Raw genomic sequence first — 21,589 nt, forward strand, 5'->3', positions numbered from 1 at the left:
AGAACCAGAGAGACAGGCCAGAAAAAGAAAGAAAACAAAGGAGCTGAAGACCAGGAAGAAAAAGCCTGATAGCAAAGGATAACAATTTATTTTATTTAAAAAATATTTTTGTCCTGGTTTACATGTATTTGAGTAGTGGACACATAGGTGATTGCACAATAATTTAAATTAAGTCTTACACTTGTATATTGTGGGGGGTGGGGGTTATGGGAGTGTGGATATAGGTTTGTGGGGGGCTGTGGGTGTGTGGGTATGTGGGGCACAGTGTGGGTGTGTGGGGGGGCTTGTGGAGGGAATAAGTGTGGTGGGTGTGGGGTGAGGCAGGCAGTCGCCACTTACCACCCGCCCCCTCTCCCCGCCATTGACACTGCTGCAGCTGCCTGCGAGAGCTCCCCACTCGCCACCACCATGCCCCTGCTGCCAACACTGCCACCACCACCTGTGGGCGGTCACTGCGCCCTCCCCAGCCTCTAGGGGCACACATCATTCATGTTCTTAAATGTAAAAGCAATTCAGCAGCTTGCAAATGCTACAGGAATGTGAGTGAGGAAGGGGAGGAGTCTGCCAACCCAAGCAGTAGCACAGGTAAGCCTTAAAAGGACATGCACACTCAGCCCAAAGCAAGCAAAGACAAACTTTAAAGGGACAGGTGCACTCATTTTAAAACAAGCAGAAATGGCATTGACAACAGTTTCACTTGATGTCTGGAGTATCTTAAGGAAGAAAGGATGAGAACAAGTGTTGAACCAAGGAAAGGCAGACAATCTGCCTACACGAATGTGGTATTCCAGGGGAGAGGGATTATAAACACTTTGAGAAAAGGTGGAGCTGGGAACCATCCTAGTGGTCAGAAACAAATGAGAACAAACTGGCAGGGGTAGCAATATTATTCAAGAACCCAGAGCTGAAAGCAAAGCAGGTAGAAGAAGTCATCAGCAGCAAGTTGCAAGGGAAGGTACTATCAGTCAGGGGAACAGAATTAGACATTTTCAATGTATATGCACCACCAGAGAGGGAGGGAAGGAATGCACTGCTCAGGAACCTAGTGGTTTATGTGGTTGGAGGGAGACTGTACATAATAGATTTCAACTGTATAATCAAAGTGGGCAACAGAAATGAGGAAGGAGAAAATGGAGCTTTAGACAGCTCATTCAGACTGTTAACATATATAATAAAAGAAGAGTTGCTAAGAGATGTGTGGGCAGGGGAGAAAGTTTTCACTAGAACAGACCCCAGTGGAAAGAACCAATCAAGAATCAATTTTGTGTATGTATCAAAAGGAAGGGATAAGGAAGAAAGAAGCCATACATGTGGCTTTTAGTAATCACCAGATGCTGAAGGTGGAAAAGAGTCTTGGTAAGAGTCCCACAAGAGAAGGGACTGTAGAAGTTAAATGTGCAGCTGTTACAAGATGAAGAGCTAGACAAGAACACTGAAAAAATATTTTGGGAGTTCCACAGAATGGTGGATGATGGTGAAGAGGAGGACAAGAGAATTTTTCAAGAAGGAAGGCCAAAGATGCACTGTGAAAAGAATGAAAGAGTTAAGAGAGCTGCAAAGAAAGATGCAGGAGCTGCTAAAGGAAGCCACAGAAAGAAGACAGATATGAAAAGAGCTAGAAGAAACAAGGCAAGAGTTAGAAAACTAGTATGAAAGAAAGATGAGATAGAACATGTTCTTAGCACAAGCACCCTGGGTGGAAAAAAACAAAAAGTAGTCTCAATACATTTCAGCCAGAGTGAAGGTGGCAAAAGGAGAGCTTAAAGCGGTACAGGAAGAAGGTGGTCCCCTAGTGGAAAAGCAGGAGGAAGTGTTGGAGGTGACACAAAGATTTTATGAAGAGCTATACCAGAAGAAAACAGACAGGAAGAAGATGAAGGATTTCTTGGAAGAGACTGAAGAGAAAGTAGAGGAGGAGGAAGCAAACAAGACAGAAGAAGAGATTAGCTTCAAGAAAGTGGAGGAGTGTTTAAAAACCTTTCAAAGAGGGAAGTCACCAAGATCAAATGGACTGCCTATGGAATTATATGAGAAGTTTTGGGCATGAGAAGGGAAGGATATAGTGGAAGTGTTTAAGGAAACAGCAGAAACATGAGAGGCAAGAAAAGATTTTAGAGGAGGTGTTGATATCTTACTCCTCAAGAAAGGGGAGAAGGAACTCTTGAAAAACTGGAGACCGATTACATTCCTTAATATGGACTATAAATTAATGGCCAAGATGCTGGCTTTGAGGATGAGGAAAAACCTCCTAAAGATAGTCCATGAAGACCAAGTATGTGCAATACCAGGTAGAAAGATCTTTGAAGCAATCAGAGTGATCAGAGATACTCGCATCCAAAACAGCAAAACCACAGTTATAACACACCTAGATTTAGAAAAAGCATAAGAGAGTGGATCATGATTACACATTTGAAGTGCTAGAAAACATATCAGAGTATGGAGAAGTGATGGGAGCTAAACTAAATAGATTAAAAAGCACTATAATGGAAGTGGGGAACTGGAGGGAGTTGGAGTAGCCAATCACTATGTATGTATGTAGTTGCTGAGGGTTAATTAGAGAGATTCAAGTTACCATATTTTCTCACACACAAACGCATACCTTTTTCCCCCAGAAACCAGCTGCTTGGAATGGAAGTATGCATTGTAAGTGAGGACACATGGTAAGAGTAGTTTTTGCTGCTTAAGCTTCTTCTAAGCAAAAGCAGAAGTAACTCTGCACATGATCTAGAGGGAGCAGAACAATGAGCAGGCTCATCTCCTTTGCTGTGGCTACTTAGTTACTTATAAGAAAAAAATCTCTTTTTCTTCATTCTTCATTTTTCATTGACTTCAAAAATAAGGTGGGTCATGTTTAATGTGAAAAAGCATAGTAATAAGTGTCCAGTTGTTTATCAGGCGCATGCATTACACATTACAAGGAGAAGCACGTGTCACAAGATTCAGGATTTCTAATGGAACAGCATCAATGGTGATCTAAAAGCTCTTCCATTTGGTAGTTATTCCATCACCTGTGGGAAATAAACTGGGGTATATCAATTTGATTCCTAGTGAGACAGATATCTACTTACCAAAATCCAGCACCAGTGAGTCAGACTGCCTCAGCAGAGAGTGAATGGGTCACAGAGAACGGGCTCCCCTCCAGCGCCTAGTGGTGGTGGTCCCTTAGGTCACACTGGCAGAAGGCAGCATAGGCAATGCTTGGACTGCTCCTGCTCATACTGTACTGTCCTGTGGAAAACAAAGACCTCAGTCATGCACAGTAGTGAAACTGGCATCACACACTTTACATTTCAAATATTTAAAGTTTAAGATCCCTCAAAGCAATGCAAATTCTGCAAGAATGGAGCTATACTACGGCAGAAGTGCTCCCCTTTCCCCCTTTTGGAAGTCACCTTTTCAACCTGCTGACAGAATAAGAGGAGAAAAGAAAAAAAAAGAAGGAGAAAACGTTTTGAAATGTTGTCCTCTCCTGCTGACTACCTAGGAATATACAGTACTGGAACGCCCCTTCTTTTCTGGCACCACCTATGAAGTTAATGATGCTGACAAGATTTAGACACAATTGACAAAGGCACTTTCAAAGCAGATTTCTGACAGACTGGGAGTGCAAAGGGCTGCATAACTGCAGAGAAACCTGGTTTTAGGGGTCAGAGCCAGATTCTCTGGCCCAGGGTTGCAAGAGGAGGGATGCTGTTATGGCATTAAGATTATGACTTCAAACTCCAGAATTCCGACTGAGATTTGGATACCACCCATCACTACAGGGTTGGGGTGGAGACACTGATGCTCTGGGTCAAACAGATCAGATGAAGTGGAGAAAAAAAATTCAAATAGACTGAATCATCAGACCTCTCACCCCAAAGCTCCCTCCCAAAGTCCAAATTTTTACTTAAACTTGCTTGACTTTTCTTGAAAATGACTAGGGGTGCACCAATGGAGATTTTTGGGGCCAATACCAATATCCGATTTTTAAGGAGGCATATCAGCTGATACCAATCCATTTTCCGATATAGTATGGAGAGCTGCCTCCAGCTGGTAAGTCTGTTGTGGTGGAAGGGGAGGGGGGCAGATCAACGTCCCCCTGCAATGAGGGAGGGGGCAGGGGCAGGCACTGTCCAGCTGGGGCGGGGCTCATTGGTGGGGGGGCAGGGGGGGGGTGGGGGGGGTGGCACGTGCCCCTCGGATCTGCGTGGGGCAAGCAGGTGGGCTGCAGCTGTGGGCTGGAGCCAGGCTCTTCTTGCCGGGGGCTGGGCTTGGAGCAGCGGCTATGTACAGCCACCCTAAATTTCGCTGTAGCTCCGCCCCAGCACCACTGCTGCATGCCCAGAGGAGCCCTGCCTCTTATATAAAATCACAGGCTAGAGAGAAGAAGCTGTAAAACAGCAATGGGAGACCACCCCTGTGAGCTCATAGGGGATCCCAGTGAGGTACATGATGGTTTCTTTTGGATTCAGAGGCTGGGTCCCAGAGCCTGTGATGACTGGCAAATCCCTTACACCTAGCAGCCCAGCCACCCCTTCCCAGGATCAAGGTCTTAACACACTACATGACCTGTTGTTTCATATTATACAACTTAGTCTCCCAAGTTAGATGTTTTTCCCTATTTATTTCTTTGTATGGAAAAGCAAGCAAGCTGACCACAAATGTTTGGGTACAGGCTTGTGAATTCTTTATACTTATATTTTATTTAAATGTTTTTAAAGATAAAAGTTTAGATAATGGCATTTTGTATTAAATCCAGATTAAATGTTAAATTGGTTTATTTGTTACAAGAAAATATAATATAATTGAAATAGCAAAATAAAATAAAAAGGCTGATTTACTTTTTTTTTTTTTTTTTTTTTTTCAAATGTTTCATTTCCATTAGCTCTCAATAGAGGAAACTTACTGAGAGTCAGCTGACCAGCTGTAAGTGTTTCATCTGTTTGCTCTATCCCACAATAAATGTAAGCTAAACCAGAGCAGTTTGATCTTTAATGAAGCAGCTGCTAAATTACCATAGTTTACCTTCCATTTACTGTGGGATAGAGCAAACAGTTATGACAGATCAATCTGATGTGCAGTAAGCAATCCCACTTTAACTTGGTATATTTGTTTGGTCTGTCCATGTCTTCATAAATTTTAGATGCTTGTGATGAACCCTTGACAATATACCTTAAACTCAAAGAGCTCCAAGTATTTTAAAAATAGTAATATTTATGGAACATTTTTTCAGACTAACTCAGATCTGGAGGCTATAAGTTCCCACAGCTTCCTGATGGTGTACTTTTGATGCTCAGGTGAATATTAACAAGGCTTAAAATTGGTTCCATATTCCTATTTAACAGCTCCACGCTGAAAAGCCATTTAAAAAAAATAGCATTAATATGGAGTTTACACTTTAAGGAATCCTACCAAAATAAATTAGATTATATAATAGGATGGCATATATTCATGATTTTAAGAATACAGCTCTCCATGGTACACACAAGACCCTGATCCCTAATGATGCTATTATTGCTTGCTTTGAAAAAACAACTGAGATTTGCGAAAGCAAAAATGCTGTGATACTTCTCAGGTCATCCCAAGTAACAAATCCCTTTGGTGAAAGTTCTTGATAGAGGCTTATGAATTCAGCATATTTATGCTTTATTTAAATGCTACAAGACCATAAATTTAGGACAACATACTTGGTATTATATAGGTGGTACACTCCACTCTCAACTTAACACTTGTTCCTGTACAAAGCACTTTCCCTATACCTTGTCCAAATGCAAAACAGCATTTATAGGCAACGAAAGTTTACAAAGAGAGACGATAAAATAATTTTGGGGTCACTGCCAGGGATATATCCCTGCACTCATACTCCCAGAGATGATTCAGGCATATACCATTTTCCAAATCTAAGCTTCACTTCTGGGCAAAACCTTGCCAAACGTACCCCTCCTGCTTCCATTTTTCAATTCCTTTGAGAGTCAACACAAAAATAACATGTCAAAACAATCAAATGCAATAGTTAATCAATCTTTTGCAAGTCTGGCTGTAAAATGTTAAGAGAAAACCATGAACCAGAGTATAAATAGGAAAGATTTAGAAAACACAGGGGCTGAATTTGGCTCCAAGATATTAGATCATTAGTATTTAAAGATTTACTTACTAAAGTCCTATCAGCACATAAAAACTTACATGTTGGAATCATACCTCTGAGAAAATAGCCAACCTCAGGTAACTGAGCTTTACTTAATAATTAATGGAGGCTTGACTGTACTAATACCTGGAACAGTTCCAGCAAATAGATTAATCAACCCTTGCTGCAGACTTGCTAAAAGAGTGCTAAAGATGCATGTTGCTGAATACAGACGCAACATCCATTCCTATTCTTGGTACTACCAAAGTAGGCTTCCAGCTCTGGGTTTTGGTCAGTTCTAGTTTTATTTTGGACTCTCACTCCGGATTCTAGGCCAGTCAGGCTGTGTGCTCTCTCCCTCTCTGTTCAGCCTCCAGATTATATACTGGGAGCAGAACAATGCAAAAGAGTACTCATCCATTTTTAGTTTGTATTGTTCCCACCATTTCCATCTATGTCCATATATTTCTCCTTCCAGGGCTCAGACCTTCCTAATAACTTCTGGTCTCTTGGTCCGTATGAGCTGTACCTCCTAGAAGCAGCTGATTCCTACTTGTCTCTCAAACCTACTCTGGAGAGATTTTGGATACAATAACCAATTGCTAAATTAAACCAAAACACAGGCATTAATGACTCTCAGGCCACGTCCAGATGAGTGCAGATGTGAGGTCTGTGGCACCGCAGACCTGCCTATGGTGCCACACACAGCACATGCAGGCATTCCCTGCACTGCTACCTTGCAGTGCAGGGGGCAGTACCGTACCAAGACTCCTGGTGGCCCTGGGAGAACTTTTAGTATTTAGCCTCCTTCGCCAGAGATAGCGATAATAAGAATTATAAAAATTACCATTGTTGGGACCCCTTTCTGTCCAGGCCCTGGGTGGCTGCCTGGTTCACCCATGCCTGCGTCCAGCCCTGCCAGGGAATGGGGGTAGGGGGGAGGGGGGATGTTGATGCTGGGATCTCCTAGGATCAAAAAAAACCCATGCTGAAAAAAAGATGGGGATGGTGCACATGGCGGCTGTGCACGCTGCCCAAAACCAGTCTTACTGGCCGGAGATAACCCACCATCTGAGATAACATGGCGCACTCCAAAGTGTGCGTGGCACAGGCATTCTCCAGGGACAAGCAGCAGCAGCACAAGATGTGCCACTGCTACCTGTCCCCAGGAAAACAAATGCCCGTGATCATCTGGATGTACTCTCAGTGGTAATACTCCTCTGTTCAAACCCTCTAGAAGGCAACCTTAATGGAAAAGAAAGCAGCAAAGCATTTCACTGGAGGGTTACCCAGAGAATAAAGAGAAAACATGAATAGACAAGTAATATGGAGTCATCCTACTGGCAGTAAATGGAAATAAAACTGGGGGTTTCCCCGCTTCCCCTATTTCCCTGATCTACATGCTGCAGGAAATAAGGCAAAGAATGTAAACTGTATCTAGACATGGCGGGCAGCAACACTAATATGGGGGGAAAAATGAAGCTCCATATTTACGTTACGATGCGGCATGCTTGCTGTGGCTATTATATGCACACAGGCATTATGTACCTCCACACAAAATCTCACGTGCATCTGCAGGCACCCATGTGCATGCATATACTCACATGCATGCATTCTACTGTTAATTCAGATGCAGACACACAACATGATTACTAAGGAATAATTTATCCCAGAGTTCATTTTGTGGTTACAAAGAGACATACACCTGGGCCTTTCAAGCTAGGTGCCCATAGCAGGCTACAGCAGAGTTCAAACTCCAAAGGTGGCTGTAATGCCCCTGGAGGCCCCTCAGCCCTTAAACACTCTGCTCTCTTTGGGAAGTTACCCCTTCATTTACCTGCCATGCCTTGATGTATCTCCGTTTTCTTGTGCAGGGACCGGGACTTCCCTGCTGTGATAGAAGCCGGACGCGAGGGGATCGCCTTCAGACCTCAGGTTGGGGAGGACCGGGTTAGAGAGCTTCTGGAGGGGCTGGACGCGTTCAAGTCAGCGGGTCCGGATGCTCTCCACCCCAGGGTGCTGAGGGAGCTAGCTGGGGTTATTGCAGGGCCCCTGGCACGGCTCTACGAGCGATCGTGGTGCTTGGGCCAGGTGCCAGACGATTGGAAGGTAGCTAATGTGGTCCCCATCTTCAAGAAAGGGAAAAAGGAGGACCCGGGCAACTATAGGCCCGTCAGTCTTACCTCAATCCTGGGGAAACTCTTTGAGAAGATCATCAAGGAGCACATTTGTGATGGGCCGGCATCCGAGATGATGCTCAGGGGCAATCAGCATGGATTTATTAGGGGGAGATCATGTCAGACCAACCTGATTGCCTTTTATGATCAGGTCACAAAGGCCATGGACGCAGGTGTCGCGGTGGATGTAGTCTTTCTGGACTTCAGCAAGGCCTTTGACACCGTCTCTCACCCCATCCTAATTAATAAACTAGGCGACTGTGGCATAGATGCCTACACAGTCAGATGGATTGCAGATTGGCTGAAGGGTCGCACTCAGAGGGTGGTGGTGGATGGATCATACTCGACTTGGGGGGAGGTGGGTAGTGGAGTCCCCCAGGGCTCGGTCCTGGGGCCTGCGCTGTTCAATTTCTTCATCAGCGATCTTGATGTTGGGGTGGAAAGCAACCTGTTTAAATTCGCTGATGACACCAAAATTTGGGGGGAGGTGAGCACGCTAGCAGGGAGAGAGAGATTGCAGAAGGATCTGGATAGGTTACAGGGGTGGGCAAACAGGAACAGGATGTGTTTCAATACGGACAAGTGCAGGGTGCTGCACTTGGGTAGTAGGAACCAGCAGCACACTTATACGATGGGGAACTCCCTACTTGAGAGCACGGAGGCGGAAAGGGATCTTGGTGTCATTATTGACTCCAAGATGAACATGGGCCGACAATGCGAGGTCATGGTTGGCAGGGCTAACCGGACCTTGTCGTGCATCCACAGGTGCATCTCGAGTAGAGCCAGGGAGGTGATCCTCCCCCTCTATGCGACGCTGGTCAGGCCGCAGCTGGAGTATTGTGTCCAGTTCTGTGCGCCCCATTTCAGGAGGGATGTGGACAACATGGAGAGGGTCCAGAGGAGGGCCACCCGCATGATCCGGGGACAACAGGGCAGACCCTACAGTGAGAGACTGCGGGACCTGAACCTATTCAGCCTCCACAAGAGAAGGCTGAGGGGGGACCTGGTGACCGTCTATAAACTCACTAGGGGGAACCAGAAGGGTTTGGGGGAGACGCTGTTTCCCCTAGCCCCCGCTGGCATAACAAGGAGTAATGGGCACAAGTTGATGGAGAGGAGGTACAGATTGGACATCCGAAAAAACTACTTCACAGTTAGGGCGGCTAGGAGCTGGAACCAACTTCCAAGGGAGGTGGTGCTGGCCCCTACCCTGGGGATCTTTAAGAAGAGGCTGGATACCTACCTGGCTGGATTCATTTGAGTCCCGTTTTTGTTTTTAGGGTTTGTTTTTTGTTGTTGTTGTTGTTCTCCCGCCCTGGCGGGGGGTTGGGCTAGAAGATCTATTAGGTCCCTTCCGACCCTAAAACTATGAAACTATCTAGCTTTTACATAAGGGAGCTTCACAAACCTGACCTCCCAAACCAGAGCTTCACAAACCTGACCTCCTTCTCACAACCACAGGTATCCATGGTCATTCTCTTAAGGGCTAATTGTGTGGCTCCATCCATCCCTACACCACGCCCCGTGACTCGAAAGTAGCATTACTCACAGATGTTGATTCAACTTTCAGGGTAGTCCATTCCTCCCAGGCACTTTGCTTCTTTCAGCTATTCCCAAACACAGTCTTCCTACCTGGAGTCAAACACTGTATGCCTTTCGGTCTTCTGGCCCCTGGTCCCTACTTCTGCCTCTTGCAGCCTCTCAGACCCTCTGATTCCATTTAGCCCCTCTCTGGGCTCCTGGACCCTCTGGTCCCACTCTCAGCCCATCTCTGGGCCCCTAGGGACCTTCTCTGCCCCTTAGTCCAGGAGTGGGCAAAATACAGCCCATAGGCTGGATTTGGCTTGCCAGGCCATTCTACCCAACCTGCAGAGCTCCTAAAAAATTTAGAAAATTAATATTTATTTGCTCCTGGCTGCCTGTGAAAGATGTCAGGATCCAGGGGCAGTAGGAAAGCCAGTGGCAGGACCCAGCAAGCCACAGCAAGACCAACCCAGCCCTGCCGCCCCCCACCCAACGAGAAGCTCCTGCCTAGCAGGCTTCTGGCCTGGAACCATGGGGCTGTTTCTGCCTCCCTCTGCCGGAGAAGGAAACTCAGATAAGAACAGAGGTGTGGGGCAGGCAGGGGAGGACCACAGGAGATCCTGCATGTGTGTGTGCAGGGATGGAGGGTGAGTCCCACACATACACCCCACCATACACATGCACCCCACACACCCCCTCGCACTGCCATACACGCAGACCCCCACACCCACACCCTAGCCACCCTCCCCCACACACACAGGCCCCCACAAACCCCATACTCACCCACACCCCATATATCCACACATACACCCCACCATACACATGCCCCCCACACACCCCCTCGCACTGCCATACACGCAGACCCCCACACCCACACCCTAGCCACCCTCCCCCACACCCCACATACCCACACACTCACAGCCCCCCACAAACCTATATCCCCCCCCCCCACAATATACAAGAATAAGACTTCATTTTAAGCTACTGTGCGAGCACCTCTATGTACACCACACAAACACACGTAAATCAGGACAAAAACATTTTTTTAAATCAAATTAATGAATGTTGTAGATGTTCAATTTTTAGAATATAATTTGGCGTTTTTCTGGCTCCGAGATGGCAAAACCCCTTGCTGAAAGGAGTACTTCTGGGGGAAGGGGAAGGACTTCTGGTAGCAAATGAATGTCAGGTGTTAAGGGGCAGGACTTTTGGTCACAAGATGGTGACCAGGGGGCAGGGCACCTGTCAAGGGGCAAGGCTACCCATGCGGCCCTCAACTGCTTGCCAAAACTCAGTAAGTGCCCCTCCACCTGAAATAACTGCCTACCTGTGCTTTAGTCCCTTTCCCAAGACCTCCAGACTGCCGCAGGCTATGGTCTTCATGCTAGCATGCAGGATCTGCAGTCATCCTGCTTAGGTGATGTTCCCTTAGCAGCCTCTGGACCGTCTTGCCTGCTCAGCTCAGAAAGGATATAAGCCTAGGTCCTAAGCCCAGCCACTTTCTGAATCACGTGGCTCCTGATTATTTCCAGCCACAACTGCTGCCCACTCCTGCTGCTGCCTGCCTGCCTGCTTTTAAAGTAGCAGGAGCACCAAGCCTCCTGCTATACAGGCACTGTTGCTTCCAGGCTAATCACTAGATGGTGGAGGAACCAGTTTGCACTGAGCAAATGGCCACCCTGGGATGAACTTAATATGGGAGCAGACATATGGCTCATCCCAAATAATAACTCTCATATAGGATAGTTATTATACCTTTTTCAAGGAGCAACTTTTTCTGGATTTGAGTGATTTGCTATGTATTAGGGCTGCTTAGTGCACTCTACTTCTACTATGCAATGAAATCATCGTCTACATCTTTAAATTTTCTATGACTATCTTCACACTAACAGGGTAAAAAGACTTCCCTTTCTAACAAGAGTACTGCAAGGCTTACTTCATTAACATCTGTACATAATTTTGAAATAATAAATATTGTTAAGGGAAAATCAAATACTAGTTATTGTTTTATGCTGCTAGTGAGTTAAAAGCAAAGAGTACAAGACTACTTTCTGAGATGCTGACAGATACATCCATGACAATCCCTGTTAGCCTGCCTCAGATTCTCTCTCTCGCTTAGTGGAGAACAAAATGACAGCTTGGAAACCCTTGCACAGTAAAGTTCCAATTGTGAGGATAATATTTCTCCTTCCTATCCTGTACTGATGCTCTTTAGGGCATGAGGCTTTATGAATACCAAATGCAAAGTCAGTATATAAACATTTTTTAAAAATCCTTCCTGATATGAAATTAATTTTTCTTATCCTGCAGCTTTTTTTCCAGCGTAATTACCTTTGAAGGGCCTTTCTAGATTAGGGCATAGGACATGTAGAGATGCTGAATAGAGGAAAACTAAAACTTTCAAGACACAGTGTCTCTGCTCCCTTTTGCAGGTCCCTTGATAGCAATTCTGTGGCTTTTTGTCCTCTAATAATATATATTATATGTGTCAGATTACCATTGAGATGTGATAGAATCAGATTCTTTCAGAAACCTGGCTATTAACTACTGACCTTTCCTAGTGTAAAACTCCTAAGGTTCCACCTTACATCCCTCAAAAAGCATTACAGGACAGCTTCTATTCCACTTAAGCACTGAACTAAACCTAAGTGCTTAAGTGCATTTCTATTCCATCCTGCTCAGGTCCTTGGAAAACCATAAAGGTAAGTATGTGAAGCCTCTTCCTTCTCTTCAGTACTTCTTTTTTACTTGGTCTTAAGGGTAAGATGCCAGTCCGTTACAAACACATATTCAGTAATGATTTTTCAAGGACTTGAACAGGGTGGAATACAATCACACCTATAAGCCTAATTCAATTAAGGTGTCTAATAAATAGAAAAGGGATTTGACCTTAAGTGTCCCTTTCTTATGTGTGTCCCTTAGGAGTCTCAAAGACAGTAGACTACGCTATTCTCTTAGGACCTACCTCACATGGGTCTTAAATGAAACAAATAGCCTATAGCTCCTGAGGCAGTGAAGGGAAAATAGGAAATGATACATCACAGAAATTTATGGAGCTTTCAATGGAATGAGTCCTTTCACGTTACTGTAATTCTTGCCTTCCCCACCCCAACGCCCCGCCCCCCCAACACCCCCAAAAACCTAAAATTTTCTTCTTCCTTTTATCTATCTTTCTTTCTTTTACACTTTGGCTACATCATACAGGTCCCTTCTCCCTAATGAAAGAAACATGGTCATGATTTGTACAATAAAAAAAACAAAACAAATATGGAGTATAAACATTGGCGCTCTGATACTTTTCCATTGGTGAACGCGACTATTCGGATGGGTTTCCGAAATGAGCTACTGTGTTTACAGCTGGGAAAGGTAGGTCCCTTAAGCAGCATCCCTGAGAGTAAGCCACTCTCCTGCTGACTTCCAGCAATTAGCTTACCCCGGGGATTAATTCACTATATCCAATAGCTCACAAAATATGCAATTAGCAATGGAAACATATTGTACAGTCAGAGGAATTAGTGGCAAGTTTTGTTCTCTATTACTCAGCATCTCAGCAGACGCTTGAAAAGAGAGAACAGTAAGTAACTTACAGCTACTATTGGCCAGACATGTCTGGCCTCTCAGAACAGTCCATGCTCCTCTATCTAACACTGGGGTCAGCAACATTTTTGGACAGTGCCAAAAACACCCACAAACTCAGCTTGTAAGATGTTGGTGTGCCGGGGCAGATGGTAGGAAAGCCGCAAGGGGCCCAATTCTTGTTGTGGCAGTGCAGCCCTGGCCTCTTCCTTGCCATCCGCTCCGAGGTGTGCGTGCCATGCAAAATGCCTTCACATACCACACTCTGGCACCTGTGCCGGGGGTTACTTACCCCTGATCTAAAGGATAAGGAAGACAAGGGGATTTAGATTTATCTTGTTGGAAACCCATCCAACTAGCTCCTAAACAGAAGTCTTATTTCCCCACTCTCCTGAGCACTGGGTTGTTATTTATACCTTTCCAAAAAGGGCTAAAAGAATATAACTGTTATGGTTCTACCAGGGACATAGTGCCTCCAACCTTTAGACATCATCTTTCACCAAAAGATGTACCAAAATGTGACACTTTTTTTCCTTTGCAAACCTGTGAAGTATTTTCTAATATCCTCAGGTATCCATTCAAACTTTAGCCAAATGGTTGGGTTTGTTTTCTTTTTTTATTCCTAGTTCTCTGAATCAGTTCAAGTTCAACCTATTTAACTACAGGTGTGTATACCTTTGGGCCCCAATAGAGCTTATCCATGGGAGAAACATTATTTAAATCAGCCTTCTCAAAGCTGACAAGGTAGGCAACAATACTTGCCCCTTCCTTAAAATGAAGGGATAATGTGATATCAGCCAGCTTGCAAAACCCCAGTTGTAGCTTTGTTCCTCCACCTGAAGCTTTGCTTCCAGCAAGTTTCTGCCACTTGAGCTCAAGTTGTGGAAGTGGATCTGCTACTGCTCTGGTTACTGCAGAGATCCTCTTGTGACTCCCATGCAACTGGGTCTTCATTTTTCCTTTTAGGTGCTGGCAACTTGGGTCACATTCCCAAAACCTCAACTGGGTCTGGACCATAAGTCTTTGCTCAACCATCTTTACTGACCAGGTCAAGTAGTTGTTCCTGGGGTAAGCCTTTAGCATTTAACCTTCCCTCCTTCCCCCTGTATAACTCTATATCTCTTACTAACAGGCTGATTACACAACTTATTCCTTATCCTTGCTGTTTTAGCATTCAGAACATAAACAATAGTTTCCTTTGAGAAAACTTATTTTTACTGCCATGGTCACTTCTTGCACAACACTGGGTTTCCATTCTGCATCTCATCCCCCATCCCTCTGAACAGCTGTCACAGTTCCCCAGGGCACTCTATGCCTCCAACCTTCATACAGCCCCTCTGGATATGAACTCTTCAGTGTTTGTCCCTAGGCTGTTCCACCACTATGAGATTTTAAGTCTGATGTTGTAATCACCTCCAGTTCCTTGCTGTGACTATCCCAACATCTCCAAAAGAGGTTAGAACTGCTGTTGGAGTCTTCTCTTGGGAGGCATATAACCAGCAGATGTTTGGCAGTGACACCAGACGGTCTTTTCAAAACAAATCAGCATTTATTAGTCAATCAGAATACAGTATTTTAGTATCTCTAGGATAGAATGTGACATCAAAGCTTATGCATGTGTCCACATTGGCAGCATTGCTGGCCTCTGCCAAAATAGTGCAGAATTTTGTCTTTCATACCACACTGGGAAGCCCAATTCCTAAAACAAGCTGCTCCTACATCAGTTCTTTGTTTCCAAGGTCCACTTGCACTGATTTCACATGACCTGCTTCCCTGGAGGGTAGTTATTACAACATAACGTTGAATCGTTGGTCTGCCATAATCTCTTCAACAAAATATGATTCAGATGTTGACAGTTCTGAATGGTTCATTTGTACCAAGCTAGACTTGCCAACCTGATTATTACCCAAACCTTATTCCCCTGTGCCAGAGAAGACATCAGCTGCTCAGAGCCCGCAATACAAGGTGAGTGAGTAAACGGAGTTGCACACATTTTTCATAAAACATTATAGAAATTCTCCACAGAATAGATGCCCCAGCAATGTCTTAAGTTTGCACAGAAGGAAATGCCAACAAGGAGCAGGGGAGTAGGAAACCTGGCCAAAGGAGCAGACAGTCAGAAATCTATAGGCACAGGCCAGATTCTTCAGTAAAAGGAGGTCTCTCTGCACAGCAATGCTAGTGCAAGGTAGCTCTCTAAGCTGACTTAACTAGCCCAGTAGGCTTGCCCCAATGCACAGGAAATAATTTGGAGGCAAAGAGTCTCTGCAAGAGTTCGGTCACCCCTCTTCCGTCCTGCTGCTACTGCCACAGGGGAAAGAAGGCATGGCTGATACCCCTGCATCTGCTCTAGATTGACCTTCCTATATATTTTTGTTTACCTGGACCACAGCAGCTTTGTGTAACTTAGTGGATCCCTCATGCTCCTGTAAGTGTGCATGGACTGGCTTCCAAACAGAGCTGTACCACAGTACTGAGGTTTAAGACACGGTGCATGAACACATGCTGCCATCTCCCTGTATGAACTCTTTAGACGCAGCCAGAAGCAACAATATTTGCCTGATCTGGCCACAGAAAGTTTATAGTTGAGACCAAACACAAGTGAATGCTTACAGCTTAAAAATGGCTGATCAGGTGAAAATCTGAACGCTCGTTGCATGAGGAATTAGATGAGGATGTTTCAGAACACAGCCTCTTCTGTAACTTCTGTCTGCACTGCCTGCCAACCTGTTGCTGTTTTCAGAATTGGATGCGGGGGAAAGGGATTGGAGGGAGTTTGGTATGGGGGGTTTTCAGCGTCCACTAGAGGGTGCAGCAGCTGAATTGGAGTCCCCTGGAGGTAGGGGGTCTCCAGTTCACCCATCTTACCCTCTGGCACAGGCTAGGGAACCCTAAAAACGAGCTCCATTTGCTCCAGTCCCCCCTGCTTCTGAAAACTTTGCAGCCTCACAGGGAGGTGGGGCTGTCTCTAGGAGAAGCAACCTGTAGGCTCCCCGCCAGCAGCTAGAGTCCCCTCTCTGCAAAACAACAGTGACCTTCTGTTGGTTCCAGGAGATCGATGTAACTCAGATCACTTCCTGCAAAGCATTCTCATTACAGAGAGAAACAGCATTTCTGCCTGTACTGTGTTCTTGGCCTTTGGTCAAGGGTTTGGTTCAAGAGCCTAGATCCGGCACTGATTTTCTCTCAGTGGTTTCTAAATTCAGCATGTTCTGGCTGTGAATCTAAGGATCATTTTTCTAGCTTCTGATGCCACAAACTCCTCCTGCTTTGAAGACTCCAGCTGTGTCTCCCCCCCGTCCCCTTGCATTCTTTCCAGAAATACCAATTCTGAAACTGAAACCTAGCTGGCAATTCTGTTGCTGATATTGGGAGACAAGGTAGACTCTGAGTCACTTGTCTTCTGCAACCCTACTGGCTGGACAGGTTAATCAAGGGAACCATTTGCTTGCGCCAGTAAAATCAGCAGAAGTGACTACATAAAATGGATCCTTTGCACTTTCCAATCAGAACAGCACTCTAAAACTAGTATTAAATCCAACTGGAAGTTTTCAGTAAGATGTACGAAAGGTATCTAGGAAGTTAAGGGATTATAATTTCCCACTCCTGCTCTGATGTCACATGGTTGAAATGAAAAAACAGCAATTCAGCCAGCTTTGTGGCATAACAGCAGTGCCATTTGTGGAGTTCCTACTTACATTTGCTACCTACCCCAGCATAGGAGGGAGCATCCAGCCTCCTGTACAGCTACACTATAGTCTCCTGGAAAATGGAAATAGCCCTGAAATATCTTCAGCTGTGGTGCAATTTAATGGCATCATGACAATATCAGAAAAGTTGCAACACATCCTCTCTGACAATGGGTGTGGACCACAGTAACATTTGAAATATTTCCAAGCATAATGGACTCAGAAATATTTCAGCCAGGCAGTGTTTCAGCCTTATGCCCAGCCCTTGTGGTGCCCCTCACCTGGAGGGTTTCAAAATTGCTGTGGCTCTCCAGCCTGGGGACACAACAGCAAGCTGTAGGGATCTGCAGCTCTGCTTGCCCCCCACTTTCTGCCCCAAAGGGCAGGGAAGCAGACTGGACTGTCAGTGCTACTGCTCCCCCAACCCCAAAGACAAAGGTAGGGAGAGCAGAGGATGTCTCTCACTAAAATGGAGTAGTAGAGGGAATTTGGGGGCTGGAGACGCAGCAGAAACAGTGGCAGCAGGAGGTTGTGGGGGTCTGTGGCAGAGGCAAGGGCTCACTGGCCCTCCATTGCTGGAATTCAGAATCTCCGAAGCGAAGAGGTAGAGGGGATTGAGGGGCTGAAGAGCCCAGCACTGGCAGTGACTCAGGGATGGCAGGCGGCACAAGGATCTGTAGTGGTGGTGCATTGTCCTAGCAGGGTCCTGAGAGAGTAGAGTACTATGAGATTCTGGAGGACTTATGGGTTCCCTCTCCTCATGCAGACATAGTAAAAAATGAAGCACTTCAAAATACTCCCTCATTTCAGGAGGGACTACTTTGAAGTGCTGCTGCCACTTTAATGCATTTTAAAGGCCAGGTGTGTTGGTACAGGTGACCCTTCCAAGTGTTTCAAAGGCATTTGAAAGGTTGCAAATGTTACTTCTGTCTGCACCCAATAAGTTCATGTTAGAAGGCAAATTCTTACAGCCTATTAATTCAAAACCCATGCACAGCAGGGAGGAAACACTTTCACATGCTGAACTCTCATCTCCCCTCCTACTCAGAGCTCCAAATTGGAGCCAATTCCTGCCCTCAGCTGAAAGAAGCTGATGCTGTAGAGATAAAGGAAAGGAGGAAGTAGGAAAAGGAGATTGTTGCCTGAATCCCCACACTTGAAGGAAGGAATGGCTTGATTGCCTCCAAATGACTACCTATGAGCCTTACATACGTTGTTTTCTCAGGACTCAAAAGAATGAAGGTACAGGAGAAAAATGTGAAATTGGGAGTGTGGAACTGCTAAGATCTCAGTTTGGGAAAGACTGCAGGATAACACCAGATGACAGACATATAGCAAGGAGATTAAATTGAGGTGGGACAGACAGACCTTGCAGCATGTGCAGTGGGGGAGCAAGAAAGCAAGCACAGGATGAAATGAGGCAGCAGAGGCCTTGCTGGAGTGGGGTATCTGGGAGGCAAGCGCATCCCTTCTTGACCACTAGCCTTGATAGTAATCTCTGGCCATCCCTTCTGAGTAGGTACTAATGAAGATGCATGCTTCACTGTGGCTATTACAGGGGCCAGGACAGAATGGTACACCATTTCCATTTTAGTGGGCCCCTTCAGACTCACCTCCCTGAGAACCCTTGCTGGCCTGCAAAGGAAAGGTAATTTTCCTGTTATTGCTGAGCTACTAATGGATCACCAAAAACAAGCAGAACTCGGGTATCAACAAGGCATCTGTTTAAAGGAGAAGTGTAGGAGAGATTGAAAGTCACTATGTGACCAAAGGGGAACATTTGGGGAATGTGCTTAAGCAGATTAGTCTACCTCAGATTAGAACACAGTTATATCCTGGAAACATTTGCCTTGATACCCTCCCACACCAGCACTGGTCCACAGGACAGATACTATATGTTTCTACTCCTCCCTGTAATTCACTGCTGCATTTGTCTATTTTTATGGTGCTGACATCAATTACTTTACGTTCCCTGCTAAGAGTACTTTCTAAAGTTTCTCTTGGGCACCCTCCTTTGTTCACACCAGTTGGTTTCCACTTGAAAGCTTGATACAGGAGGCAGCCTATTGACATCTGGAGTACCTACCACAAATATAACCAGTGCTTCCTTCAACTTCTGTTGGAGACCTCCTGCTGGTTGGTGATTTCTCAGGACTCTTTGATGGTGGTAAAACTGTTCTGCCCAAGGCCTAGAATCTTGCACCAGGACTAGTTCTCTAAAGAATCGAACTTCCTAGCACCCAGAAGAATGTTTAGAATCTGCAAATCTCAATATTCTGTTCCCTGGGAAACCTGGGAGATGTGGTTCCAAACTGGACCCTTGGCGGGGCGGCCCATTGTGCCTTCTGCTTGGCACAAGAGCAACACCACTCAGGGAGGAAAGCGTGGATGGGATCAAGAAAGCAGTAGTGAGGAACAAGGACTTGTGTGGTATGAGGAGAGGGCTGGAGGATTCTTCTCTGGATCATGTAAACTCTTGGGCAAGCAAAGAAACCCAATCTGAAAGAGGACTCAGGACAAATCAAAATTGAGAGGAGGACTGTACAGAACAGAGAGCCTCAACCTGGATCTTAAGGAGTCAGTACCTCCTTCAGGCACAAGCCACTACTTTACTTTTACTGAAATTAAGTTCTGTGTAGCTTGTCAGGCAAGTGTTTCTTGTTGGGCTGAACTATTCCTATCCCTTCTTTCTAATGGGAAGGAGTGCTATGAAAAAGGAGAGAAAGTGGCTGTAGGACTGCCTCACCCATACCATCTCTCCTACCCTACAAAATTGACTATACTGGGATACGGCTTTTTAAATACCAATGATACCAATCCCCTGTGTGGATGGTGCATTATTTGATTAAAATATCTTCTGGCAAGGATTCCTAAGGCTAGACAGTTTTTAAAAAAATTATTCTCTTGAATCTTGGTCTAAGCCCTATCAGTCAGCAGAGACCAAATTTGCTCGCATAAACACAGCTGTTGCCATTGTGTTTCTCTGGCTTGACTGAATACAAACATTATAGATGAACTTAAAATAAAAACCTTGCCAAAATAGAGGTTTGCAAAACTTAAGTACAGCAAAACAAACAATAGTCTATAATTTGTCTGATCAGCTGTGTCTAGTGCCAGACATTTCAGAGCAAGGCAGAAGCCTCCTTGTCATTACTATGACAGTATCATAGACATTCAAGCCAGTTCTGGAGCCCGACTGTACTAAGTACTGTACAAGCAAACATGGAGTAGCAGTTCCTGCCTCAAAAGCCTACTATACCAGTTCATGTTTCTTAATCCCTGGTCCTAGATTCCTTTTAGAAAAGGCATTTTGGAAACTAGGGTCATATTTGCTTTCTTACTTAGGCTAAACAAAGTGCTTTCTGTCCTGTAAGACTCTTTCTCCACCCCAAAATGCATCTTATGTGTCTGAATTTTAGGATATATACCACTATATTCATATAATTTAACTACTGCCAAAGTTGACAGAATTTGGCTCTTACTCCTCACACACTCAGCAGAGGCCAAAACTCCAATTGATTACAGAAATTTAATTCCTCTTCTTGCCCCTAGAGGTAGATCTCTCCAGGGCAGGATGTCAAGATACACTACACTGGCAGACTACATTATAAGGAAAACCTGTAGTGCATTCACTTTCACTTGTCCTTCTTTTGTACAAACAGAACATCAACCTCCAAGGCTGTAAAGCCAGCGTTTTCTGCCAACATTTAATTAACTTTACAAAACTGTTAATGATGGGCACTCAGGGACCCTCACAATATGTACACAAGGGGAAGTAGAGACAGGTAGTTAAGTCATGTTAGTCAGAAGTCAGGCAGAAGGTGGGGTAGATTTGCATCTTATAGACTAACTAAATAAGAGATGTGTAACAAGCTTTCATGAGCCCAAGCTCACTTCATTAGATGCCGATGAAAGAAGAAGTAGCTGATGATACTCTGATTATTTAATCCTGAGACATTGCTACCAGGCAGCAATGATGTCCCAGGGATAGTGTCAAACTGAATGTCTGTTTGGCAAGAGGGAAGAAAAAGGGAATACAGAGACACAAGATACCTTACTCATTTCCTTGAAGGGGCTCAGTTCTCTCAACATCTCCCCGCACATTGGAGGCTAAGTCCCAAACCAAACCAGCTCCCAACTGGTGGCAAGTTGCAGAGCCTTGTTTTGCCTGCATTTATGCTACATAACAGCACTAGACAGACATTTCCGTGAGGAAGTGGTGTGAAGGCCACTTCCTGCCTGCAAGGTCCTGGGGCAGCGGCAGTTTTCTTAACAGTAATCTAGAAACTTAAGTTGCTTGTGTGGTCTTAAGTGCTGAGCACCCCTAACATCTATTGATTTTGGTCACCTCCCCCAAAGGGAGAAGAGAGTACTGATTATCTTGCAGGGAGTACTAAGCCCTGTGCAGGGTCAGGCTATTGCAGCCTGCAAGGGGAACATCTGTGGCTTATACCACACTTTACAGTGCAAGGGACACAGCAGGGGGGCCTCTACCACTCTCAGAGTAGCTCTAGAGT

General features: G+C 45.2%; 1 protein-coding gene across 2 annotated transcripts in view; it reads right to left on the reverse strand.

Annotated features, from left to right (window-relative positions):
- The window catches only part of TMEM229B (transmembrane protein 229B), a 69,115-nt gene that overhangs the window by 18,719 nt on the left and 28,807 nt on the right, over positions 1-21,589 (reverse strand). The window contains exons 2-3 of one of the 2 annotated variants that reach the window (XM_025201351.1): positions 3,069-3,228; positions 2,155-2,160 (exon numbers count right to left, since the gene is read on the reverse strand). The gene's annotated coding sequence lies outside the window, so the exon portion shown is untranslated. Of the gene's footprint in view, positions 1-2,154; positions 2,161-3,068; positions 3,363-21,589 lie in introns of those variants that run through there. The other variant, XR_003093520.1, reaches the window with a different exon arrangement.

This window comes from Alligator sinensis, unplaced genomic scaffold (genome assembly GCF_000455745.1).
Source record: "Alligator sinensis unplaced genomic scaffold, ASM45574v1 scaffold768_5, whole genome shotgun sequence".
Taxonomy (NCBI): domain Eukaryota; kingdom Metazoa; phylum Chordata; order Crocodylia; family Alligatoridae; genus Alligator; species Alligator sinensis.